Here is a 27,716-nt window from a genome sequence, read left to right on the forward strand (position 1 = left end):
CTGCGCTGACCAGAGCCACCAACATCTCTTTTTGACCAGTCATTTTGGTTGAAGACCGGACGCCTGGCAGCCCTACACAAGGCCATTGTGGTGACCCAGCAAGGTCAAGTAGTAACAGTGAGGAGCTACTGTGGCATGAAGGGAGGACACAGAAGCATGGGGGTGGGTGATGTCACACTGGCAGTGATGATGCTGCCGCACAAAGGGATGGTGTAACAGTGTAAGGTAGTGACCCTGCACTAGAAAGTGGTGACACTTTAGTGACAATGCAGGGTGAGGTGATGATGTAGTGGCCCAAAGTGATGTCAAGGCAATGACGTGACAAGGGTGGGTGATGTCATAGTGATGACACGGCAACCTGCTGCGTTGACATGGGCCAGAGTAAGAATTGTTCAGACACTCCCCCCAGTTCGCCCGCCAAAGCGCTCCCCAGAGTTCGATGGGGGCAAAGCGCGCCCGGCCACACCAGCAGCGCTATACACTCTCATCTCGTCACCTACAGCGAAGCGTTACGCAACTTCTGACTCCGCCCCCTCATCGAGCCCGCACGCCCCGCCTCTCCTTCCCCAGCCCCTAGTTAGTACTTCAGTAGGGCGGGAGGAAAACTGCGAAGTCCCTTTCTGATTGGGTCCCTCTCCTTGAGCGTGCGCGGATTGGTCGGAGTTCTGAGGGGCAGGTCCTGGAGGTCCGCTTGAACGCCATTGGACGACGACTTTTGTGAGCTGCTCGCTCATTGGCGGAGAGGGGCTCTAGGTATCAGGCTGGGGGAAGAAGCCATTGGCTGGAAAGTAGGTTAGTGGTGCGACGTTCAGTGGCAAGCCAGGCGGAAAGTAGGTCAGGGACGGGGGTGCCTGCGCTGCTCATATCCCTCACCGCGCCGCCGAGGGGCACCGACCCCCTCCCCCCTATACGGTGAGGAGAGAGGGGCTGGGGAAGAGGGGCTGGGTCCGGTCAGGGGACCGGGGGCGGGGGGCTCCTGTCAGAGAGGGAAGAGGTTACCGTCAGGGAGGGTGCGGGGGCGAGAGACGGGGGCGATTCCTTTCCGGAGTCCGAGAGAGAGCGGGGGCGAGGGGAAGAGAGTGGGTGTGTGTTGGGGTTGTGTGTGTGTATGGAGGAGTGGTGGCAAGGGAGTGGGGCTGCAGGTTGGGGGGCTGGGGATGTGTGGAGGTGCCTGGGAAGGGAGTGAGGGTGTATGTTGGGGGGTTTGGGCGTGTGTGGAGGGGTGAAGGGTATTTGTACAGGAGGAGGGGGTGATTGTGGACACCCAGCAGAAATATATATTACAAGTGTGTGTGTGTATATCTATATCTCTATATATCTATATCTATATCTATATATATATATCACACACACACACAATCTACATTACAGGTCCCCAATCCCCATACCCTGACACGCGCCCCTCCCCCCGCCCAGTGTATCCCCAGGCTATATAGTTTTCAAGGCTTCCTGAGGGAAGAGGTGGGGGAATAGACAAGAGTCCCTCCTTCTGAGTGGAGAGCAGCATCCCCTCTCTTCCAGCCATGGCTAAGGCATACTGACTGGTTCGACTTGGGGTATGTTTTTGTTAAATAACCCCCTGCTGTATGGTGTAATAAATGACAACAGTTAACCATACACGTATATATAAGAACCTAATGAAATACTAAGAAGTCAAACAGGATGAAATGGGCTTATTAATACACAGAAGGAGAAGCTGCAGGTGGATTCCGCTGGTTATAGTTTACATGGTGGAGGATATCATGCATCAGTTCTTAGTGCTTAGAGTCTATCTTAGTTCATTGGTTAAAATAATTTTCTGTACTTGTAAATCCGAGGTAAATATAATTATTCTGTGTGGAAAATGTCCAGTGCTGGAACAAAGTGTGGTTTGGTCCCCTAATGTGCTCTCTGAAGTTTGAGAGCTCCCAGCCTTCCCGTAAGCAGTATTTGAATAGACGCTTTCACCATTTTGCAGAGGCAGAAGAAGAAAGAGCAGGGCAAAGAGTATTAGTCCAGAAAATCTTGCTGTTTGATCATATTTTCGTGCTTGCTTTTTTAAATAAAAATATGTTTTGCTCTTGATTAGCTGTTTGGAAGTTGTCATATTTAGTACTGCTGCTCAGGATGTTCCGTGGTGGCTGTTATTTGTACCCATGGTGTCTTCTGTTGATCTTGATGCTGTCATTTAATGAAGCACAGGTTGAGAAAGTAAATATTATACACTTTAATAAAATGTACCAATGTACTGAGAACAATTACTGTGCCTTCTTAATACAATGATTTTTATTTGGTTTTTAAAATTTTGGTTTACCGATTATAAAAGTCCCATTTGAGAGCAGTAGAAATTCATCTCTTCAGATACCTCAACTTTCTACTACATTATTCAAATTCCAGAATTTAGAAACCCTGTATCCTCCCCCTTTAATTTTCAATATATGTCATATAGATGAAGGATGTGTAAACAAGAATCAAAGTTTAGAAAGTTATTGCTAATTGTGAGACTTGTACGGTAGCTTTGTTTAGACTAGGAAAATTCCCCCTCACTACTTTTTTTTTAAGAACAGTTTTACACCCCTTCACACCAATGTAAACAGGGTTTAAACATAGTTTAAAACAAGTTAACTGGTCATGATCAATCCTCAAATCCTCTGATGGATCCTTTCTGTACTAGGTTCTAAGTAGTGTCTAAAGTATTAGCTAACTAACTTTGAAAAACAAAATAAATGCTACAAGACACGCTAGAGGAAGAGATTGAATTCCAACTGAAATGCTGAAACACAGTTCTCCTTTGCGGACCTTAAGGCTAAATTCTTCCCTGCCACCTAAACTCACTAATCCTGAAACTATCATTGTTGTATACAATGTTGTTGTAGCTCTGTTGGTCCCAGGATACTAGAGATAAGGTGGGTGAATTAATATATTTTATTGCAGTGGTTCTCAAACTGATTTGTTCATGTCCTCTTCTTTGTGTCTAGTCATTTACGCCTCCCCCTGCTCTCACTACACAAGAACATATACTGCCAGCTCTGAAGGCTGAGTGTAAAGTGGCAGCAGCTGACCAAGCGCCCAGCATACCATCGTCAGCAGCAGCAGCAGCACAGAACTAAGGGTGGCATGGTATGGCATTGCTGGCACTGGCGGTGGTGCTGCCTTCAGAGCTGGGTGCCTGGCCAGCAGCCACTGCTCTCCTAAAGCTTCTCTCGCTCACACATACCATAAACACCCGGAATACATTCTGTGCCCCCTAGTTTGAAAACCTTTGTTTTATTGGACCAACTTCTGTTGGTCAGAGAGGCAAGCTTTCGAGTTTACACAGAACTCTTCTGGAAGCTCGAAAGCTTGTCTCTCACCAACAGAAGTTGGTCCAATAAAAGATATTGCCTCACCCACCTTGCCTCTCTAATCCTGAAAGTGTAATAACTGTCCAAAAGAATAATATTCAAGCTTTTGTGACTACAAACTATATCTAGTCAGTAAAACTAATATGAACATTAGAATGTCTTTAATGAGAACTGCTATCTTAATACTGTCCTTTAAGACTTAGTAAGAAAAATGGAAATACACTAACTCTCCATCTTTTTATGGTCTGTTATACCAAATTAACTCTCAGAAGTCCCCGACAGTACCTTTTGATTTTGGCCTAGAAGTGCCAATATCTGTTTGAGAGTTGAATAGACTGATGCTATCGCTACCCTACAGCTTAAATTGACATAAATTATGTCGCCTGTGGCTAATTCATACCCCTCCCCCTGAGCGACATAACTTATGCCTACTTAGTGCTGTCCACACTGGTGCTTATGTTGGCAGGAGAGCTTCTCCCACTGACATCGCTACCACTGCTTCCAGGGGCTGGAATAATTAAGTTGAAGGGAGAGCGCTCTCGGAATTGGACCTATAGCATTCACTAACTATGAACACTATAAAAACGATAGAAAAGAATGAGTTATAGTTATCATCTTCTGTTCCTCTTAACTTTATCAAAACATTTTAGGATGTAGTTTTCCAGGTCTGATTTTTAGCCCCAAGCGAAAAAAAAATTTTTTTTTAAATTTGATCAATCTGTTCAGGCTGAGTTATGAGTCTGCATAAAAACGTGGTGGTTTTTCTAAGCCTTATTGAAGGAGAAACTATCCAAGCTAAAAGAGAAAGTTGCATATTTTTAAAAACAAGTTATGACGTTGTTAAAGGTGGCATTTTCACTTATATGCCTAGAGCACTTTCTACTCATCTTTCTACAGGGATGACTAAACTGGCTCAAAATTTTTAGATACTTGCAGATATGGCTGCCTTCTGCTCCCTTTACTAGTTTTTTCTCTCTCTAAAGCAGGGGAAGTTAAATGCAAAATCTAATGGCAAGGTTGAAGAACTTAGCATATAAATCCTAAATTTCAAAAAGTTTTTAACACAAAACATGAACTTGGCAGAACTGTGCATGCAGTGTTCTAATTCTCCTGATGAAATGTGTACCCTGATATAGTGCTGTCTAAATGTGTGAGATTCAGGAAAAACAAGTTAACGATGTATTTGAAATCCTAACTTTTGCTGTATTTCATTGAAAAATTGTAGTTTTAAAGGTTGGTGAAATTGTATATCTTGGGTTTCCAGGTAATCTAATAGTCTATAACAAAACCTCTTTTATAAAAACCCCTGGTTAGTTAACTGTTTTACCCTCAACTATGAATGACTGATTCTGCATTAAATACACCATGTTGTATAAAAATGACACATAGGTATATTTTCATCACCTTTTACATCAGATTATGTGCACAACTATAACAATAGGAGCTATGTATCTTATCTGATGTTTTAATCCAATCTGTGAAAATAAATTTAATGTTAGGCTACGTATTCAGGGCCCAGGCTCCATCTCCTTGGAAACCTGATTTTTTTCACTCAACATTGTAAGCTCAATTTGTCTAATCAATTTTTAAGAATAGATGCAAAACCTCAAAGCAGCTACCACTAGGTTTCAGCAGATTGACGGATTCATGATCAATTTAATAAACTGGAACAAGATGTTATTTGTGGCCTTTGAGAAAGTTGATGACTAGTTTGGACAGTGGCTAATAAACAAATTTCAAACTACATTATAACATTAAACTTTCAGTGGGCTTTACCCATGAAAGCTTATGCTCAAATAAATTTGTTAGTCTCTGAGCCCTCGTCCAGACTAACCCGCGGCATCGGCGGGTTAAAATCGATTGCTCGGGGATCGATATATCGCGTCTAGTCTGGACGCGGTGTATCGATCCCCGAGCGCGCTTACATCGATTCCGGAACTCCATCAATCCGAACGGAGTTCCGGAATCGACGCGGAGAGCCGCGGACATCGATGCAGCGCCGTCCAGACTGGTGAGTACCTCGATTTTAGAAATTCGACTTCAGCTACGTTATTCTCGTAGCTGAAGTTGCGTATCTAAAATCGATTTTTATTCCTAGTCTGGACGTGGCCTAAGGTGCTACAAGTACTCCTTATTCTTTTTGTTTAACTAAGGAATCTGAAGAGTAAAAATCTAATAAAACTTCCCCCCCCCCCCACGCCATAAATGAACATAAGATAGGAACCGCTAACCTAGTACTAGGAAGGTCATCTGGTGTTAGCCCATGTTCCATGTTTTTCTCATTTGCAACTACAATGGGTATTTCTTAGTCAGCATACACATTTTGTGTAACCTTTTGAGTTCCTGCTGTTTGGAGAGCTTGGTATTAAGTGTCTCTGATGTCAGATATCAGAGGGGTAGCCATGTTAGTCTGGATCTGTAAAAAGCGACAAAGAGCCAATACGTCTGTTAATCTATTAGGAGCCACAGGACACTGATGTCAGAGTTTAACACCGGCAGCTGACTCAGAGTCAGAACAACTTGTGTACCTGGGCTGAAGCCACACTGTAGTTTGAGGGGTGGGAGGGGAAGGGAAGAGAGGAGGAGTTTCTAGTAGGAAGGATGCCAATAGGCTTCTTTTACAGCAAAAAATATCATTCACAGGAGTTAAAGCAGTAAATGGCATAATCCATTTAAAATGGCCTAGTCAGTCTACATTTCTTATTAACTTTTCTAAAGAAGACTACACAGACAAGTATAAACAGTGATAAAATACAAATTTATTTTTCATAACATATCATTGCTTATGGCAACTATTTCTTTGCCTGTCATTAAATTAGCAAGCTTTCCATTGATATGGGGCTTTTGAATAGCAGCTTATGTGAAGGAAGTACTGTTGTCTGAAAGCTTACTCTTAAGGTAAATATTTAATGGTACGCTTCTGGTATGGCTACTGTTGAAATATAATTCCCATTAAGTAATTACAGTATCATTGTGGAGGAGTATTTCTAACACTTGTCATGTTAAAGAATAGTAGTTTCACAGTTTCTGAACAGTTTGCATTGGCATCATATCCTTCAAGCCATTTTGTTATAATCCTGCCATTGAGGTTTTTAGATTTCAGATACATGACAGATTTCAAAGAATACAGTCTTCAGCAATGATTTTTTTTTTAAATGAAATTTAGGGAAAAACAGCTAATGCAATCAATGTATTGTAAATGTTTTCAGTGTTCTGGTTACAGGATTCTATATAGAAAGCTGATTTGGAGGTATTATCTTGCGGCTCATGCTTTTTTGCAGTTTTTGCAGTGAGTTACCATATTATAGATTATCAGTTTGCTAAGACTCAAAGAAATACCATGCAGTAATTGAGCACTAGATTTCTTTTTTTTTTTTTATTTTATTTTATTTTATGCAATTTGCCGTTCATCTTAGAACTGTGTGTGTGTTAAGGGAGTTACCTACATGACTCGTGCCTTTCTCTGCAGTTGTTTGACTGTCTTGGTACCATGGACAGCTGAAAAATTGGTAACTACAGAATGAGTCCATTTGTATTTTCCCCTCAAACCTATGTTTTGAATCTTTCATGAGAAGTCAGATGTCCAGGAAGACTCAGCTAATGATGCATGCTATACAATTAGCTTAATTTTTTTAATGAAGTATTTCTTCTGCCCTTTGACTTTTAAACAGACTAGTTATTTATGCAGAATATAGTCTGTGCTCCAGTCTGGAAAAAATAAAAATGCAGAGTTGAATGTAATTGTTCCAGGCTAGTGTTATGCGCTTACTTAAATACTGGTATTATCATTCAAACATAAACTTACATGGTCAGTTCAGGATTAGACAACTGAAGGAGTTTTCAGTCTTTAAACTACCTATTGGACAGAGGGGGTCACTGTAATCTTGAGATATAGGGAACTTAAAATGAGTTAAAAGGAGTTTTAAGTACTACACTTGCTCCTTGCCATTTAAAAAAAAAATCCAATCTTATTTTCCAGTTTTTATATTTTAGCTGATTCTTTCCTTTGTGTTGAAAGAGAACCACACAAACAGGAAGAGTCTATTGACTATACAGGAGAAACTGAATATGCACAAAGTGTGATCAAATGCTTTTCCAGTTTTATACAAGATGCCAGTAGAGTCGAAGAAATGTAGTTTCTTTTAAGGATTCTTTAAACAGCCGGATTATTCATTAAACATCTATATGAATATTTAATAACTTCCTCTTGGAAGAGCTTTAATATACAAACATTCTGCATGGGGGAAATTACAGAGAGCCCAAGTCCATTCTTAGACTGGAAAGTTCTGCTATCTGAACACCTTAAGTTTAAATAATTGTCCATATAAAAGTTTCAGCCAGCCTTTCTTTGTCTGTACTCTTTTCTGTTTTCTGAGTGTTGTTACATTTTTGTCAATAAGACTAAGTACTGAAATGAACTGAGGAGGAATATAAGGAGAGAAGATGGAGTGGATGAATTACACCAGTGGAGGGCAACCTGTAATCCATGGGCCACACGCGGCGTGTCAGGGTAATCCGTTGGCGGGCTGCCAGACCGTCTGTTTACATTTCCACGGCTGCCTGGAGCTCCAAGTGGCTGTGGTTCGCCATTCCCGGCCAATTGGAGCTGTGGGAAATGGCAGCCGGGCTTGCACTGCTTCCCACAGCTCCCACTGGCCGGGAACGGTGAACTGCAGCCACTGGGAGCTGCGGACGGCCGTGCAAATGTAAACAAACAGTCTGGCAGTCTGCCAACAGATTACCCTGATAGGCCACAGGTTGCCCACCATTGAATTATACCTTTCACAGTCTCACAGTAAGATCTTTAAAGGACATGAGTGAGTGGCACTGCACTTCTGATTTTTAATGATACATGAACTACTTATGGGACTGAGCATAATATATATTCATGGGCCAGCACTGGAATCTGAGTATGTCTACTCTGCAAAATAAAAGCCATGGCTGGCCTGTGCCAGCCAGCTCCATCTTCTAAGGCTTGTGCTGTGGGTCTGTTTCATTGCTGTGTAGAATTCTGGGCTTGAGCCCTTGCAGGGTCCTGGAGCCTGGGCTCCAGTCCGAGCCCAGAAGTCTATGCAGCAGTGAAACAGCCCTGCAGCACGAGCCCTGTGAGCCTGAGTCGGCTGGCATGGGCCAGCCACAGGTTTTTCTTTACTGTGTACCCGAAGAAGACTGTGAGTAAAAACTGTTGTACTTGGGCTCAGTGTCTGGGTGCACACTTTGACTAACATTCTAAAGATGTTTAATATATGGTGTGAAATAGTGGACTTATCACTGGAGTTTCTCCTTGTTGCTAGGCATGGCACAGCAGTTCTCTCTTTCTCTTTCCCCCTCCTCCACCTAGTGTCCCCTGCTGCTGGCTGCTCTGGTCTTCCAGTAGTTCACCTCTTCCTGTGACTTCTGCCACCTTCTTCATTCATTCTTTGTTAGCCAAGTTTGTTTTTTGTTTTTTAATATCCTTTCACTCAGTCTAGTGCAGTGGTTTTCAACCTGTGGTCTGCAGATCCCTGAGGGTCTGCAGACTATATCTAAAATTTCCAAAGGAGTCCACAACTCCATTTGAAATTTTTTAGGGGTCTGCAAATGAAAAAAGGTTGAAAATAACTGGTCTGGTGTCCTTAAAGAAATGCTGCAAGGCTTCTGTTTCCCCCCTCACCCTTGACCCCATTCCATCTCCCTGACATTCTCATTAGTCTCTTTAAGGAAAAATTGAGTTGGCTTGGGATCAAAGACTTCCAAATAAACTTTCCTTCCACAAAATATTGCTTATTGTCTTTTATGCTTAGTCTGTATAGCACAGTTGTCAGTGAAAAGGGAAATACCTGTTCCCATCTGCACGCTTTCTGGGAGATCGTTTATCATAATATAGAACAAAGTAGCAGTCCCCAAATGAACTGGGTCTCTTTTAGCTACCCTCTTTACACCTGACATTTGCTACAAGTGTACTGAGATGGGGCGATTGGGTCCACAGGCCCTCATTAATCCCCCTGGCAGTGAGGGGCCTGTGTGCCCTGTCATATATGGTAAAAGTAATTCTTTGTAATGGATTAAAAGTGTGCAGAGACTGGAGTTTTCTTTTTAACTTGCAAATGGTTGACCTTAAAGTGCATCTGTTTCTTCCATAAATGAAAAGCTTCACTTTGTGAATTGCAATTGATTGACCATTTTACTATTTTCAAAAGACTAGAAGTACACTCTCTGGAAGACTTTTCTGATTAAGTCTTTTCTGCCGTTTAAGTTAGTTCTGGGATAGGAGGAGAAAAATGTTTCAGATTTATGATTGGATCTCTTAGAATTGAATCGGCCCTATAAGTGAGAAATTTGAAAGTCATTCTTGCCATATTCATAGAAATGTAAGGCTGGAAGGGACTATAAGATATCAAGTCCAGCCCCCTGCACTAAGGTAGGACCAACTCAGCCTAGACCACCTCTGACAGATGTTTGTCTAACCCAGGGGTCACAAACACATGGCCCGCGAGGTCCTCGCAGCCCCCCTACCCTCCTCCAGTGTTTACCTAGAGAAGCTGTAGCCCGACGCGCACCGGGGGCAGAGCAGGCTCCCTCCCTGCCTGCCTTGCCCCTGCGCCACTCCGGGAAGTGGATGGAACCTGCGAGAGAAGAGGCACGGGGTGTGTGTGTGTGTGTGTGTGTGTGTGTGTGTGTGTGTGTGTGTTGCTGTTGCTTCAGGCACCACCTCCAGCAGCTTCCATTGGCCATGGTTCCCTGTTCCTGGCCAATGGGAGGTGCTGGGGGTGGTGCCTGAAGCAGCAGCAACACACACACCCTGTGCCCCTGCTTCCCCACGTTCCAGCCACTTCCTGGAGCAATGCGGGGGCAGGACGGGCAGGCAGGCAGGGAGCTTGCCATGCCCCCAGTGCACAGCGGGCCAGAGCCAGCCCCCCGAACTCCTCCTGCAGTCAAACCCCTGACCCCCTGCAACACCTCTCCTGCACCCCAACCCACTGCCCTGAGCCCCCTGCTGCACCCTTCCCCCCCTGCACCTCACACCACACACCCCAACTCCCTGCCCTGAGCCCCTGCCACACCCCTCATGCACCCCCTAAGGGCAGGGAGGGGATGAAGTTGGGGTGGGGATTTCGGGGAAGGGGTTGGAGTGGGGACAGGGAAGGGGTGGGAAGAGGTGAGGCAGGGGCGGGGCTTCATGGAAGGGGTGGAGTGGGGGAAGGGCTGAGGGCGGCAGCGGGAGGTGTCAGTAATGTGGCCCTCGGGCCAATTTACTAGTCCTCATGTGGCCCTTGTGGTCATTTGAGTTTGAGACCCCTGGTCTAACCTGTTCTTAAAAACCTCCACTAATAGAGATTCCACAACTTCTTTTGGAAGCCTATTCTAGAGATAAACTACCTTTGCAGTTAGAAAGTTTTTCCTAATATCCAACCTAATCTTCCTTGCTAAAGATAAAACATATTAACTTTTGTCCTACCTTTACTGGACATGGAGAACAATTGATCACCATCCTTTCTGTAACAGACTTTAACACTTTTTAAGACTAGCAGTCCCCCTCCTCCCCCACCAGTTTTTTCTTGGGACTGAACGTGCCAAATCCCTTTGCTGTAAGGTGCTAAAGTGATTATGTAGTTTGGCCCTCTGTTTTAGGAAAACTACACCCTTTCTGGAGGAAACGAGTCTAACAAAAAGTCCAAAGTAAACATTGGCTCTAACCAGTGTCTGGCATTCCTTGCTCTCTCCAGGCCACAGTACTTTCCCTAAGGTTTGTGTGATATATTCTCCTTTATACTGGGATTCCCCACATATTTTCTTCCCTTGGTTATAGGGTCCAAACTGGACACCACCAGTCTCTCTTATCTGGTTCTAATCTCTCTGCCAGGGTTATGACCACCTCCCATCTGACCACAGTGGCGACTGGGTGAAGAGGAGTATCTTCCTTCTTTTTCTTTTCTCTTTCTGTCTCAGAAACCATAAGCCTGGGCCCCTAAAGAAAGGGGAAGCTCACCTCCAGGGGCTCTGCATGCTCTATTACAATGCCCTGGGTAACTTCATTCACCCAATTCTGCAACTTCTCTCATCTCCTCCCTTTAGTAGATATCCAATGCCTATTACTTTTCAGGCTCTCTAGCACACCCTGGCCATTTTCCAGGAACTCTCAAAAGAAGAACCACTGCAAGTCTTGATCCCTCCCTCCTCTGTCTTTCACTGAGGAACAGGAATTGCTTTTTTCCTCCTGCTTATTTTTCCAGAATGCATTGCAGCTAAGTCTACAATTTAAAACAGTCCCTAAATGTAGATTTACACAACAGACTGTTACAGACTTGAATGAATTAAATTAAAAAGTTGTCCACATTGTCAGTGTTACTTAAGTGTTTTTTAAAAATATGCACCATATGTTCAGGTCTTGGTTTTAATTCAGAACCCCAGAAAATCACTTAGTCTCTGTAGGAAATAGTTTTGCACCTAGCATTCCTAAATGGCACTCCTATTAAAAAGCCTCAGGACAGTAGATAATCTTACTTCCCCACTGAAATGAAAAATAGGGGTAGTTCAGGCCAATTTCGGCCTTTACCCAGCATAGTGTGGCTTTTGTGGATGATGTCAGACCTTCAACAAGTTAATATAAAAACAAACGGAAGTTTTCTGGTTTCAGATTCTGTCTGTCACTAATTGAAGTGTCTGTTACATTTCCGTTTAGGAATTTTGCTTTTTTTAAAAAAATTCTTTTTTAACAAAACACTGTTCAAGTGACTTCCATGGCATGATTTTAAAACTCGTGTAATTGAGGAAATTCAGATGTCTGTTACTTGATTCTTCACTAAGCATTGCAGTATGCAGTGTTACATGCTGTGTGAGTGGAGTGGGGAGATAGCTAGCTGCATCGCCCAGTAGCTGCACAGTAGTATGGAAATTTGTCAATAAACTTAAGGATATTGACACACGCTATTCTAATTTATTTCTCATAACATTTCTTTTATGTGAAATAGATTCCCTGTTTTAATTGCTGCTATAACAATTAAATTGGTTGCTCATAAAGTAAACTGAATATTCAACATAGGACTTGCATATGACATCAGTCCAGTGGTCCAGCGAGTCCAGTGTCTTAGGTGCCATCGGGGAGTACCATATGCTTCAGAGGAAGATGCAAACATTCTCTTAAGGGCAATTATAGAATAACCTGCCCATAAGACAGTGAGTCAAACACCCAGTGTGCAGAGGATCCAGCTATCGTAAGGTATTTATTTGCCCCCCCTTGGCAGATCCAGATTCTACATAATTTAAGCATTCTTTGAGAGGCAGAGGAGGTAGTATTGAATTGTGGTGGTGGTTTGTGTTTTGTTTTGGAACAACCAAAAGGACTAGAAAAACCTTTCAAATGTGAGCAGAATGTAAACCAGTGCATGCTTTTCTTTCTGAATTTGCAAACAGCCTGAAACAGCTCAGGTAACAAACCTTCTTTAAGGTGATATCTTAAACATAACGGTGACACTTAAATTGTTTGATTATCTAGCTTTTAAGTACTCAGCGGTGTGTCTGATTTCTGCAGTGACAGAAATTGTGTGTGATCAACTACTTATGTACACCAATAACCAAACAAAGGTCAGCATTAGCTGTGGTTCTAAAAGTGGCATAAAGCTTATGTCAGTCTAGTTAGGGTGACAGTGTCTGTGTAGTAGGGGTGCCTCTAGGCATTTTGCTGCCCCAAGCACGGCAGGCAGGCTGCCTTCGGCGGTTTGCCTGCGGAGGGTCCGCTGTTCCTCTGAAGCCGCGGGACCAGCGGACCCTCCGCAGGCAAGCCGCCGAAGGCAGCCTGCCTGCCACCCTCGCGGCGCCTGCAGAGTGCCCCCTGCGGCTTGCCACCCCAAGCACGCGCTTGGCGGACTGGGGCCTGGAGCCGCCCTTGCTGTATAGACACTGTGTCCCTTACATGTCTGTTGGCTGTCTTGCCGTGAAATTGACAAGAAATCTGGGGAACTAGAATCCCTCTCCTTGGAGAGCTGGGTGGCTGGCTTCCAGCTGGGAGCCATGGCAAGAATGGACTCCATCCCAGCTGGGAGCCAGGATGAGAAGCCACCCCCATCCCACTCTCACTTTGCCAGGAGCCGTGCAGTCTTTTCAGTGTCATGGCTCTATGATAAGACAGAGTCTGTCTGGGCAAAAATCACACTGGGGAAGAAAGCTACTAGAGCCTCCCCTGGGATAGTACTTGGGGTGTGCTATAGACCACCTGGGATCTGGATATGGATAGAGACCTCTTTAATGTTTTTAATGAAGTAAATACTAATTGGAATTGTGTGATCATGGGAGACTTTAACTTCTCAGATATAGACTGGAGGACAAGTGCTAGTAATAATAGGGCTCAGATTTTCCTGAATGCGATAGCTGATTGATTCCTTCACCAAGTAGCTGCTGAACTAACAAGAGGGGATGCCATTTTAGATTTGGTTTTGGTGAGTGGTGAAGACCTTGTAGAATAAATGATTGTAGGGGACAACCTTGGTTCGAGCGATCATGAGCTAATTCATTTCAAACTAAATGGAAGGATAAACAAAAATAGATCTGTGACTAAAGTTTTTGATTTCAGTAGGGCTAACTTTAAAAAAATTAAGGAAATTAGTTAGGGAAGTGGATTGGATTGGACTGAAGAACTTGTGAATCTAAAGGCAGAGGAGGCCTGGAATTACTTCAAGTCAAAGTTGCAGAAACTAGCAGAAGCCTGCATCCCAAGAAAGGGGAAAAAATTCATAGGCAGGAGTTGTAAACCAAGCTGGATGAGTAAGCATCTCAGACAGGTGATTAAGAAAAAGCAGAAAGGAGTGGAAGATGGGAGGGATCAGCAAGGAAAACTACCTTAATAAGGTCAGAATATGTATGGATAAAGTGAGAGAGGCCAAAAGCCATGTAGAGTTGGACCTTGCAAAGGGAATTAAAACCAATAGTAAAAGGTTCTATAGCCATATAAATAAGAAAACAAAGAAAGAAGAAGTGGGACCACCAAACACTGAGGATGGAGTGGAGGTTAAGGATAATCTAGTCATGGCCCAATATCTAAACAAATACTTTGCCTCAGTCTTTAATGAGGCACTTAAGGATAATGGCAGGATGACAAATGGGAATGAGGATATGGAGGTAGATATTACCACATCCGAGTAGAAGTCAGACTTGAATAGCTTAATGGTATTAAATCGGGGGTGAGGGGAAGGGGCAGATAATCTTCATCCAAGAATATTAAAGGAACTGGCACACGAAATTGCAAGCCCATTAGCAAGAATTTTTAATGAATCTGTAAACTCAGTGGTTGTACTGTATGACTGGAGAATTGTTAACATAGTTCCTATTTTTAAGAAAGGGGAAAAAAGTGATCTGGATAACTACAGGCCTGTTAGTTTGACATCTGTAGTATGAAAGGTCTTGGAAAATTTTTTGAAGGAGAAAGTAGTTAAGGACATTGAGGTCAATGGTAATTGGGACAAAATACATGGTTTTGCAAAAAGTAGATCATGCCAAACCAACCTGATCTTTGAGAAGGTAAGATTTTTTTTTTTAGACAAAAGAAATGCAGTGGATCTAATCTACCTCGATTTCAGTAAGGCATCTGATACAGCTCTACATGGGGAATTATTAGTTAAATTGGAAAAGATGGGGATCAGTATGAAATTGAAAGGTGGATAAGGACCTGGTTAAAGGGGAGTCTACAACGGGTCATACTGAAAGGTGAACTGTCAGGCTGGAGGGAGGTTACTAGTGAAGTTCCTCAGGGATCGGATTTGGGACCAATCTTATTTAATCTTTTTTTATTACTGACCTTGGCACAAAAAGTGGGAGTGTGCTAATAAAGTTCACCGATGACACAAAGCTGGGGGGTATTGCCAATACAGAGAAGGACCAGGATATCATACAGGAAGATCTGGATGATCTTGTGAACTGGAGTAATAGTAATAGGATGAAATTTAATAGTGAAAAGTGTAAGGTCATGCATTTAGGGATTAATAACAAGAATTTTTATTATAAGCTGGGGACTCATCAATTGGAAGTAACAGGAGGAGAAGGATCTCAGAGTCTTGGTTGATGACAGGATGACTATGAGCCAGCAAATATGATATGGCTGTGAAAAAAAGCTAATAGGGTCTTGGGATGCATTAGGCGAGGTATTTCCAGTAGAGATAAGGAGGTGTTAGTACCTCATCTGGAATACTGTGTGCAGTTCTGGTCTCCCATGTTTAAGAAGGATGAATTCAAACTGGAACTGGTACAGAGAAGGGCTACTAGGATGATCTGAGGAATGGAAAACCAGTCTTATGAAAGGAGACTCAAATAACTTTGGCTTGTTAAAATACATGGAGATAGTTCAATCTCAGAACTGGAAGGAACCCTGAAAGGTCATCAAGTCCAGCCCCCTGCCTTCACTAGCGGGACCAAGTACTGATTTTGCCCCAGATCCCTAAGTGGCCCCCTCAAGGATTGAATTTATAACCCTGGGTTTAGCAGGCCAACGCTCAAACCACTGAGCTATCCTTCCTCCTAACCAAAAGAAGGCTGAGGGGAGATATGATTGCTTTCTGTAAATATATCAGTGGGATAAATACCAGGGAGGGAGAGAGAGGAGCTATTTAAGCTCAGTACCAATGTGGACACAAGAACAAATGGATATAAACTGGCCATTAGGAAGTTTAGACTTAAAATTAGATGAAGGTTTCTAACCATCAGAGGAGTGAAGTTCTGGAACAGCCCTCTAAGGGAAGCAGTAGGGGCAAAAGACGTATCTGGCTTCAAGACTAAGCTTGAAAAGTTAACTGAGGGGATGGTACAATGGGCTAGCCTAATTTTGGCAATTAATTGATCTTTGACTATTAGCGATAAATATTCCCCATGGTCTATGAATGGGATGTTAGATGGGGTGGAATCTGAGTTACTACAGAGATATCTTTCCTGGGTGTCTGGCTGGTGAGTCTTGCCCACATGCTCAGGGTTTAGCTGATAGCCATATTGGGTCGGGAAGGAATTTTCCTCTAGGGCAGATTGGCAGAGACCCTGGGGGTTTTCACCTTCCTCTACAGTGTGGGGCACGGGTCACTTGCTGGAGGATCCTCTGCACCTTGAAGTCTTTAAACCATGATTTGAGGTCTTCAGTAGCTCAGACATAGGTTAGGGGTTTATTACAGGAGTGGGTGGGTGAGATTCTGTGTCCTGTGTTGTGCAGGAAGTCAGACTAGATGATCATAATGGTTCCTTCTGACCTTAAAGTTTATGACTTTATGACAAGGCTGACCTGCTACTGGTGGTGTGTGGGGATGAGAGTGAGAAGCCAGGGCAGCTGGATCCCACTCCTTGGGGGGCGAGAAGCCTCAGATAGCTTCCCCCTGCTCTCAGCGGGGAACGAGGAGGGGAGAAGCCCCAGGCAGCAATTAATCACAATTAATTTTTTTTTAGGGCTGTCAATCGCACTTAACTCACATGATTAACTCAAAATTAACTGCGATTAAAAATATCATGATTAATCACACTGTTAAACAATAGAACACCAAATTAAATTTATTAAATATTTTTGGATGTTTTTCTACATTTTCAAATATATTAATTTCTATTACAACACAGAATACAAAGTGTACTGTGTTCACTTTATATTATTTTTATGACAAATATTTGCACTGCAAAAATGATAAACAAAAGAAACAGTATTTTTCAATTCACCTCATACAGGAACTGTAGTGCAATCTCTTTAGTGAAAGTGTAACTTTCCAGTGTAGATTTGTTTTTTTGTTACCTAACTGCACTCAAAACAAAACAATTTAAAACTTGGGAGCCTACAAATTCACTCAGTCCTACTTCTTGTTCCACCAATTGCTAAGACAAACAAGTTTGTTTACATTTATGGGAGATACTGCTGACTGCTTCTTATTTACGTCACCTGAACGTGAGAACAGGTGTTTGCATGGCACTTTGCAGTTGGCATTGCAAGGTATTTACGTGCCAGATATACTAAACATTCATATGCCCCTTCATGCTTCGTACGCCATTCCAGAGGACATACTTCCATGCTGCTGATGCTCTTTTTTAAAAAAATGCATTAATTAAATTTGTGACTGAACTCCTTGGGGGAGAATTGTATGTCCCCTGTTCTGTTTTACCCATGTTCTGCCATGTATTTCATGTGTTAGCAGTCTCGGATGATGATTTAGCACATGTTCGTTTTAAGAACACTTTCACAGCAGATTTGACACAACACAAAGAAGGTACCAATGTGAGATTTCTATGGATAGATACAGCGCTCGACTCAAGTCTTCCAAAATCTGAGAGGGACGAGGTATGATGCAAGCTTTCAGGTGTCTTAAAAGATCAGCACTCCGGAAACTAGAGAACTCAAACCACCAAAAAAGAAAATCAGCTTTCTGCTGGTGACATCTGACTCAGATGGTGCAAATGAACATGCGTCAGTCCGCTCTGCTTTGGATTGTTATTGAGCAGAACCTGTCATCAGCATGGACGCGTGTCTTCTGGAATGGTGGTTGAAGCGTGAAGGGACATATGAATTTTTAGCACATTTGTCCCATAAATGTCTTGTGATGCCAGCTACAATAGTGCCATGCGAATGCCTGTTCTCACTTTCAGGTGACATAAACAAGACTTGGACAGCATTATCTCCTGCAAATTTAACCAAACTTGTTTGTCTGAGTTATTGGCTGAAGTAGGACTGAGTGGATTTGTAGGTCCTAAAGTTTTACATTGTTTTGTTTTTGAATGCAGTTACTTTTTGTATATAATTCTACATTTGTAAGTTCAATTTTCAATATAAATAGATTGCACTATAGTACTTGTATTAGGTGAATTGAAATATACTATTTCTTTTTGTTTTTATAGTACAAATATTTGTAAGAAAAAAGAAGTGAGCACTGTACATTGTGTTCTATCTTGTAATTGAAATCAATATATTTGAAAATGTAGAAAACATCAAAAATATTTAAATGGTACTCTATTAACAATGTCATAAATCATGCGATTACTTTTTTTAATAGTTTGACAGCCCTAATTTGGTCGTGTTAATCGTGTGAGTTAACTGTGATTAATCAATAGCCCTAAATAATAGTAATAAGTTAGTCCCCTACACAGAGTGAATTTAACACACCACACTCTCTGCCCCACCATGTGAAAATTCTTCCCAGGAAGCTAGTGATAGGCATATGTGGTAGGTATATGCCCTGAAGTGCAAGTGCATGGGTTTGTGTTTTTAATCCTACTTGATTACTAATTAGCTTTTGGCCTCAGTGATATCTTTTGGCAATGAGTTGCACAGATTAATTATGTATTGTACTACAGAAACAAGAGTCCTATAAATCACTTTTAAAGTTTACTTTTCAATTTGGTTGGATGTCCCTATTTTCTAAATGAGAGAAAGATAGGAGTGCCTGATTTATCCTGGTCTGTGCTGTTAATTTTGTATCAAGGATAGGGTTGCCAACCCTCTTGGATTGTCATGGAGTCTCTAGGAATCAGGTTTCATCTCCCAGAGGCTGCTGAAGCCAATCTGGCAGATTTTTTTTTTTTTTTAGGCTGCTAAAAGTCCGGTGGTGCACTGGGACTAATGGGAGTTGTGGGCGCAGTGCCTGCAGGCAGGTGCAGTGCGCGGAGCCACCTGGCTGCTCCTTAGCCTAGGAGCCAGATGTGCTGGCTGCTTCTCAGGAGCTGCCCAAGGTAAGCACTGTCTGACTGTAGCCCGCACCTCAACCCCTGCCCCAGCCTGGTGAAAGTGAGTGAGGATGCAGGAGACCAAGTGATGGAGGGAGGGGGGATGGAGTGAGTGCAGGCGGGGCCTTGGAGAAGGGGAAGGGGTGGGGCAAGGGTGTCTGGGTTCGTGTGATTAGACAGTTGACAACCCTAATCCAGAGAATCTGCTGCATCAGGCTTTAAATTACTATGGTTTCTCTTTTCTTTTTCCCCTCCCCCCATTCCAAGTTACTCATACAAGACATTCAATTAATTTACGTAGGAAATACTATCTGCCTGTAGGGCACACCTGGTGAACCATACTGATGTTGCCTGGTGCCCCCATTTTTTCCTTTTCCTCAAGTTTTCTCAACAGCTATCTGAGGGCTCTATCTCCGGGTTATTTATTTATTTTTGTCTTTTAACCAACTTCTCCATCTTTTTGCAGCTGGTCTCTGACAGGAAGTGAATCCCAAGGGGAGCAAGATGACTGGAGACTCCTCTTGCCTGGCAATATAGCCTTAGTTAAAGGGTAACTTTGCTCCTGCTTTAAATCAGATGGTTTAGATTGCCTCTTTCTTAATGAAGACAAACATGAGGTCTTGGTTGAATTGATTCACTCCATTCATTAAAATAGCTTAGCCAGTTCAACCTCACCTTTGCCATCTTGAAGAAAATTGACTTCAGGTGGTCCATCCCTGATACAAATTGGTTCATCAGTAACAAGTCATCTTAAATTTGATAATTTCACTTGTTAAAATTTCACTTGTTGCAGCTATTAAACTTATGATATGGACTTCCTATTGACAGTCCCTCCATATGTCCAGTTGTTACTTTACTGGTGGCGATCACCGTATTATCTCTGTGTGGGAAAAACTTTGTCAGGTTTGCATGGCTGATGGGATGGACACGTGGGCCTTACATGGCTCAGGACAGGTGGTGTCCTTTGGAATTCCAGATCAACATCAACCTCATGAGCTGTCAGCCTTCTTCTTAGGGTCCCTCTAGGAACTGCAGTCATTCATATGGAGAGCTATAGCAACCACCATGGATTAGCTCAGCCACCAAGATGGACCAAAAAATGAAAACCAGGGGACAGTGTTTCAAGTGCAGAAGATTCTAACGTTTGTCCTTGGCAAGACCATCAGTCAGGCCAACTGGCCTAACATTGAAGCCAGATGTGGGAGAAAGTAAGTAAAGACCTGAGGGTATAAATCAGATTCCATTGTTGGTCCTTCCGTAAATCCACCAACAAGATTACCAAGTCCTTGTCCTGGCATTGGCACCCACAGGCCTGAAGAATGGACACTCTGTCATTTCTCTGTCTAAATCTACAGAGAGATGCTTTTCCATTCTTTATCTCCTTATAGTTAGGGTGGCCAGAAAGATCAGCTAGGATTGAACTTTAAGTCTTACTTTACATGTGCATCTGGGGCCAGGAGGTATGTCAGATGTGGGTACTGCCAATTTCTCAGGACCTCATTCATCAAGGTCACTTGATACTTCCAGTTCTGAACAACCATATCTCTTAGATGGTTACTGTCAGAATGACCACTTTTATAAAAGTGGACATTATCCAGAAACAATTCCGTCAACTGATCTTACAGGGGAATTTGGAGAACCTGGAATCTAGTATATTAGAAAGAAGATTGTCTGTGTTCTGAACTTCCTTCTAGATGGTTTAATTTTTTTTTCTTTCCCCGTAAGATTCTGAGCTCTAGTTTCTTCAGAGAATAATTCTTAGCCTTGAGCAAGATGTCTTGTCTTGTCTTGTCTTCCCGGTTCTAGCTTGTTGCTTTATCTATATGCCCCATTTTCTGAAAGCAACATTGGTATAAAGACTGCCCTTTGCCAAGTGGAACAGTGACATCTTTTACCAAACCCTTTTTTGAGCCACTGTGAGAAATGTCCTTGTATTTCCTGACCTGAAAGTTTACTTTCCTTTCTTGCTGTCACATAGACTTGAAGGTTTAACAAACTTTGGAGCCTTATCTTCAATTTATTTTCCAAATAAGGTTAATTAAAGTCAGAGAATGGAAAGAAAAATTGTGCCTTCCACTTAAACCAATCAACTATCTTGTTTCTTTCGAGGCCATGATATAATTTAGGACAAACAGTTGCACATTTCAGAGACAAGCAGGGCAATACAACTTTACTTACATAGAACCGAAAAGTGAGGAAGCCAGATGTTCTAGGGTATTTTATTAGAGACTTAGTAAGTGATGCAGAGTCATTTCTAGATGGATTGTCTGTTTTCCAAGCTAACAAGGCATCTAAATGAGTCTCCTGAAGGTATAACCCCAGCAGAGTTACCGCCATTTTGTGAGTGGAAAAAATACTATGTCTCTTCAGATGAGATTTGCTGGGCAGCTACTGAGACTTCCGTACACTTTTATTCATGAAGTCGTACAAAACTCATGTAATTTTCTTCATCTGAGGTGGCTTTCAGGTGTAAAATCCTTCATTTGTTCATTGTAGGTCATCTGTGGAGATCCTCTTTCCATTTGTTAAGGCATTTTCTCTTGTCTCCCAGTTGGATATTCCTTATGGCTTGCTAACTCCCAGTAATTCCAAGCATAATGGATCAGTGAATTCCCATGACAGACTAATATACGTTTTATTCATCATTTTTTGTCTTCTCTAATGAGAATAATCCTGGGTCCTCACAGAGCATTTATGTTCAGCAACTTCTGAACTTCTGGTAACTGAGACTTCTTGTCACAGAGACAGATAGTATATCTGCCTTTATTTCATACTTTTCTCGTCCTGAAGGAGGAAAGAGGGATGGAGGTTTTCAACCTGTTGTCTTAAAATTTAATATTTTTGTTTTTTCTCATTATTTCTGGCAACATGGCTTGAGAGCAGTATCAGTGCAGTTCACAGGCCATGCCTGCATAGGGTACTGACAAGCACACTGCAAGGGAGGGTTGGGAGGGAAGAGAGGAACTTCTTGCTAGCCTTAAAGACTTTGGAAAAGGCAGGAATAAAACCAGTGGTTCCAAGCTTGATGGAGCAGCAGATTCCTATTCAGTGAAGAAAAATTGCAGAGAAGGAAACTAATTTTATAATTTCCCTCCACAAGTCAAATTTAATGTTGGTTTTCAGTGGGATGCTGTAGCTCTCTACCTTCAAATGCAGATTCGTCTCTCCATGATGTAAATTGGCTGGATCTGTTGCTTGATGGCAATAGTATACAGCAAGCTACTCTTAAATGGTTATTTATTCTGTAAATGTATTTTTTACACATTTTGCCAAAAGGTACTCCTAAAAATCTTTTCTCTGGCTGATCTAATCCATCCTCTTCCACTCTCAGCAGGTGCAGTCATTTACTATCTGTGGATCTCAATTCTTGTTTCCCTGTATAGTTTTTTCCACTGCTTTTTGCTTGCCTTTTTGTAATCTTCTAAATATACTGAAAAAGTGAGGAGAGAGCAGTTGCAATGCAGTTTTTCTCATTATTATTAAGACTATAGAATGGTGGATTCATCAAATCCAAATTTGTCCAGATATTAGGCAATGCTCATCTGTTCACTTAAGCTGTTGTTTGCCTGATGATTGATTGTGTGCATTGGGGATTTATATGTTTAACTGATATTTTGTTAAAGTGAAGTCATAAAAGAATAGTAAGCATATTTTAAAGTAGCAGTTCACAAATTTTCATATGTACTCTACCTTTAGACAGTTCCATGAAACACATCCCATTACGTTAGTGATGTATGGAAAGATGAAAGTAGTAATAGGTTATGCTGTATTGGCAACAGGAGGAGAGGAGCCACCTGCCCCCCAAGGCTATACATGAGGATGAGACATAAGATAGAGATGGTCAGGGACTACTTTCTGAGCAGGACGAACGGAGAGCCCTGCAAATCTGCAGATATCCGTGGACCATTTTTGTGGATTGGATGCAGATACAAAATTCGTATTTGTGCAGGGCTCTAGACAGAGGCATTCATTTGCTGACCTCGACATGATGTACTAGGAATTGTGCTGTCTGCCTGGAGCCTGCATCCAAGACATTACAAGAGGTTGCCAAAGCTCATTTGTCCTTCTGACCGCTACCCCTGTTGCTCATCCTGGGTACAAATAATAGTGTATCATCCTGAGCAGATGATCCTGATCAGATCAGTGGTAACAGGAGGGCTCTGGGAGAAAGGGTGAAGGTCGTAGTCCATCAATCCTCCCGGTCAGGGCCGGTGCAACCATTTAGGCGGACTAGGCAGTTGCCTAGGGTGCCAAGATTTGGGGGTGCCAAAAAGCGATGCCCCCCCAATTTTTTTAAATGGTTGAGCAGCCACTGCTCCTGGGACAGAGAGGGAGTCTGAGCTGCCGGCGGCAGCAGCAGCCGGCAGCCCAGAGGCCCCACCCGGGTCAGGGCGCCGCCGCGGCAGCCGGCAGCCCAGGGCATCCCCCGGGTCAGCGCGCCACCGCGGCAGCCCAGAGGTTCAGGCTGCCCGTGGCGCGCTGACCCAGGGGAATCCCTAGGCTGCAGGCAGAGGCTCAGAATCCCTCTCCCTCCCAGAGCAGGGGCTCCAGCCTATGCCATTTTTCTCGTTGCTGGCGGGGGCGCCGGCGGCTGGGCAGAGCTGCGCAGCTCTGCTTAGGGCACGTGGCAGGAGCCATGCGAGGGCAGTGCGACACCAGGGCTTCTGGAGGAAAGCGGGGGCTGCCCCCTGGCTCAGCCCCAGTGAGGGGCACGGAGAAGAAAAGAGCCTCAGCGGTGGTCTGGTGGAGTGGAGGAAGAAAGAGGACCCCGATGCTCATGCTGGCTGGTCCCTGCTCCTGCTCCCCTTGTGCCTGGATGGCTGGAGAGAACAGCAGCCTGCAGAGCTGAGCTGCCCCAGTGCCCCCAGGCATCCCCCTGACCCCATCCCCCCCACAGCCCTGACCCCCCCAGCTCCAAGTCCAGTCCCTCTGAGCTGGAAACCCCCTCACCCTATCCCTCCCACAGCCCTGACCCCCAGCTCTGAGCCCAGTCTCTCTGAGCTGGAACCCTCCTGACCCCATCCTCCCCACAGCCCTGATCCCCAGCTGACAGAGTGTCCCTAACACAGTTATCGCTCTTCGCATCCTCTTGACTCTCCCAGTTTCTGTGACTAGTGGTGAGCGAAGCTTCTTGAAGCTCAAGTTGATAAAAACATACATGCGAACATCAATGTTGCCACAAAGCCTTGGGCTATCTACCTTGTCACTAGAACATGACATTGCTCACAGCATTGTCTTGGAGGAACTTGTTTCTAAATTTGCTAAACTTAAAACGCGGAAACATAAATTCTAAATTATAACATGTTACTCTGTGACCGTGTATTGTGTATAATGTATGTGATTTTTTGGGGTTGGGGGGGGACAAAATGGAAGTTTCACCTAGGGCGCAAAATATCCTTGCACCGGCCCTGCTCCCAGCTGAGAATAAGCACCCAGGCAGGGACCCATGCATTCTGGAGGTGAAAGCATGCCTGCACAGATGGTGTTGATCATAGGCCTTAGCATCCTATGATTGATGAAGGCAATGCTGGGAAGGAAGAGATGAGACCCACCTGACAAAGAAGGGGGAGAACATGTTCACACACCAGCTCACGAACCTTGGGAGGAGGGTTTTAAACTAGGTTCAAAAGGGCAGGTGACAAAACCGCACAGGTAGATGTGTGTGTGTGTGTGTTTTTAAAAAAAAAAAAAAAAAAAAAAAAAAAAAACTTTAACAGAGCATTAAAGGGGAGGGAAATGGAAAAGTATACTAGAGTCATAGAAGCAACAAGAGCGATAACAGGGGAATCTACTCAATATCTTAAATGTCTGTACACAAATCCAAAGAGTATGAGAATAAACAGGGAGAACTGGAAGTATTAATAAATATCAGAACCCTGTTCTTGAAGCCAGGCCTGCTGGGTTTTTTAGGACGCAACCTTGGCTGTCATGCCGTACTGACTTTTTGGGTTACCAGGGAATTCACAGGCTTGAGGGGGCCAGCTTCCAGGGGTCCATGATCTGCTTCCTGATGGGCCCCCACAGTCTTGATCCTGATGGCTGGTGACTATGTTTAAATGTACTGCTTCCCCTCAGGCCTTGTCTGAGTCGCAGCCCGTTGCCCATTTAATTGCTATGCAGACCACCCTGCTTATATTGGTTCCTTGATTGTAACAGGAATCACTTAGACAACTGTCAGTCAGGTCATTCAAGGCAGAACTACCTGTGGCATGCAGGCTCTACAGATTGGGGGTCACGGGGAGTGGCTAGGCTGCAGCTGCCAATGGATGGCAGAATGGGGATGTTGGTTCTGAAGGCCTAGGTTCAAGTCCTGCTGCTCTTACAACTGTGCCCAGCTCCTCACTGCTGAGGACACTAACTTTTATCTCCCACGTTTTCCACCTGCATGGCTGCGCAGACCACATTACTTTTGATGGGGGACCCCAGTTTGTCTATTGGTTTTGAAGGGCAGTGTTCAACTTATTAGTGGTGCATCTTCATACCTCAGCCACCTATTATCTGCAAACTGATAGCTAATCAGAAAGAGGGAATCTAATACTGGAACAGTACTTACAATGCTTCCTATTTTTCCACCAAAATGACTAGGCCTTACTGATTCCATGTACAGAATTCACATATAATAATGCTGACCGTGCCTTGACTCAGGTGAGCCAGTTTTTTTTTCTAACTATGATTTTCAACATTGTTTCCATTCTGCACTTCCTCCCGGCAGCCTCAGATCTTATATGTGACACCCTACAAACTCTCAAGAGAAGCCAAAGTGACACTTTGATGTGGCCAAAGTGATGTACCAGCATTATGCTTATTGCCCCACCAGGAAGGTCCCATTTTACACCGTGTGGCAGAAGGTGTGGCCAAAACTTCAAAACAGACTAACCTGCCCACAACCTGGACCACGAATATGTAGGTCCTTACCGGATCTGCAGACAAATCAACCTAGTAATCTTTGAGCTTCAGCTTTCCCTAACCTTAAAGCTGCATTCTGTATTTCATGCTTCCTTCTCTCACAATCCCTCCCCCAACCAAAAACAACCTCCTTTCACACCAATTCAGATTCAGGACAAAAAGAATATCTAGTTCATGAGCTGTGGACTCCAAGATATGCAAAGGAAAGTTGTGGTATTTTATTGATTGTCCCTAAGAAGCGGAGCTGGGAACCAGATACCATGTACATACCCCTAAAAATAAAAAAAGATACACCCGGAAAAGCCTGGACCTCTGGTGTGAAGTTGCACCAAGTGGGAGGCTGTGATGTCAAGACCCTGGTTCTAACTTAGGCCCATTGGGTTTTCAGGAAATAGCATTGGCTGTCATGCTGACACAGTGGGTTGTTACCAGAGAATTCAGAGACTTGGGTGGGCCAGCTTCCAGGGTTCTGTGACCTGCTTCCTGATTTGACCACACAGTCTTGACCCTGAGTGGCTGGTGACAATAGGTTGTAGCTGAGGCCTGGCCTAACATGAGTGACTAACACAGGGGAGGAGGCCTCATTCTTTGAAAGTTAGGATTAGGGAGGTACATGAATCATAGGCTGAAAACAGGATGTTTGTGCCAAATAAGATAAGTAAATAGGTCAGTAGGCTAAAAAACCAGAATGCGTGGGCCAACTAAGAAAAGAAGGAGAACACCCCGGGCCTTATTTACTATGAACAAGGGACAAAATAAGTTAGGAATGTAAAGAGGAAGTTTAACCGTGGACAGTGCATTCTGCACAGGCATTACTGCAAAGTAGCCAAGACAAATATGTTTGATGCAATGTATAGTAAATGCAATTAAATATGTAATGTGTATATAAAGGGAGAGGGTTTCTGTGTAACTTTGGAACTGTGATGTATTCTGCATCCATCACCGCTCCGTTTGAATCTAAATCAGTGTAGGACTGCTGTATGGCAAGTAAAGTTACCTGAGTGACGATGGCTCGAGTCAAACTGAGTTCTGGGGAAACTAAATGAAAAAAGGTCTCTGAGAGAATCCAGACATAAACAAACTGTTTCTCTCTTCTGGCCTTGCCCAAGCAACAAGCCATTGCCTGCTGGTTGCTACTCAGACTCACCTGACCCTACCTTACTGCCCTGTTTGACCTGGCCATACCCCCGCATCTGAGCCTGCCCTGCTGCCTCACCTATGCTGCCTTGCTGCCCCACCCTGACCCTGCCAGCTGCCTTGCCTCCGTAGATTAGGTCTGATGATGATTGGACTCCTTGCATGAATGCTGATCACTAATCAGGACTGCCCTTTGATCTGCATAACTCTCGGTCATTATAATATGTAAGATAAAGTATGACTTAATTGGTACCACAGAGACTTGGTGGGATAAATCTTATCATGGAACACTGATAGAGAAGGGAGGAACAGGCAAGAAAAAAGAGGAGGAGATGCTGCATTATACATCAAGAATATATACACTTCTTATGAGTAAGACTCCGTGTTTGTGACAGAAGTCATGGATTCTGAGACTTCTGCAGCAGCCTGGTGTGGCTGGCCTGGGAGCTGCCTGAGCAGCTCCGGCAGCCCCTGGGCCAGTTGCACTCGCTGCTGCTGGGGCAGTCTTGGGCTCTCCTACCCCCTAGCAGCAGAACTTTGGGGGCCTCAGGGCTGGGGATTGAGGTGCAGGGCAGTATTTACTGGGGGGGGGGGCCCTCCCTGGAAGCACGACAGCAACTCCCTTTTCTCAGCTCCTAGCTCCATGTGCTGCCTTTGCCCTCAGGCACTGCCCCCGCAGCTCCCATTGTCTTCAGTTCCCAG

General features: G+C 43.7%; 1 protein-coding gene across 6 annotated transcripts in view; it reads left to right on the forward strand.

Annotated features, from left to right (window-relative positions):
- Positions 1 to 769: 769 nt before the first annotated feature.
- BMAL1 (basic helix-loop-helix ARNT like 1) overlaps positions 770 to 27,716 on the forward strand; it is a 93,670-nt gene continuing 66,723 nt past the window's right edge. For 2 of the 6 annotated variants that reach the window (XM_050955074.1, XM_050955071.1), the window contains exons 1-2: positions 770 to 912; positions 6,793 to 6,832. The gene's annotated coding sequence lies outside the window, so the exon portion shown is untranslated. Of the gene's footprint in view, positions 913 to 6,739; positions 6,833 to 18,835; positions 18,978 to 27,716 lie in introns of all 6 variants that reach the window. The other 4 variants (XM_050955073.1, XM_050955075.1, XM_050955076.1 and 1 more) reach the window with 4 other exon arrangements.

The sequence above is a fragment of the Gopherus flavomarginatus genome, chromosome 5, assembly GCF_025201925.1.
Source record: "Gopherus flavomarginatus isolate rGopFla2 chromosome 5, rGopFla2.mat.asm, whole genome shotgun sequence".
Classification (NCBI taxonomy): domain Eukaryota; kingdom Metazoa; phylum Chordata; order Testudines; family Testudinidae; genus Gopherus; species Gopherus flavomarginatus.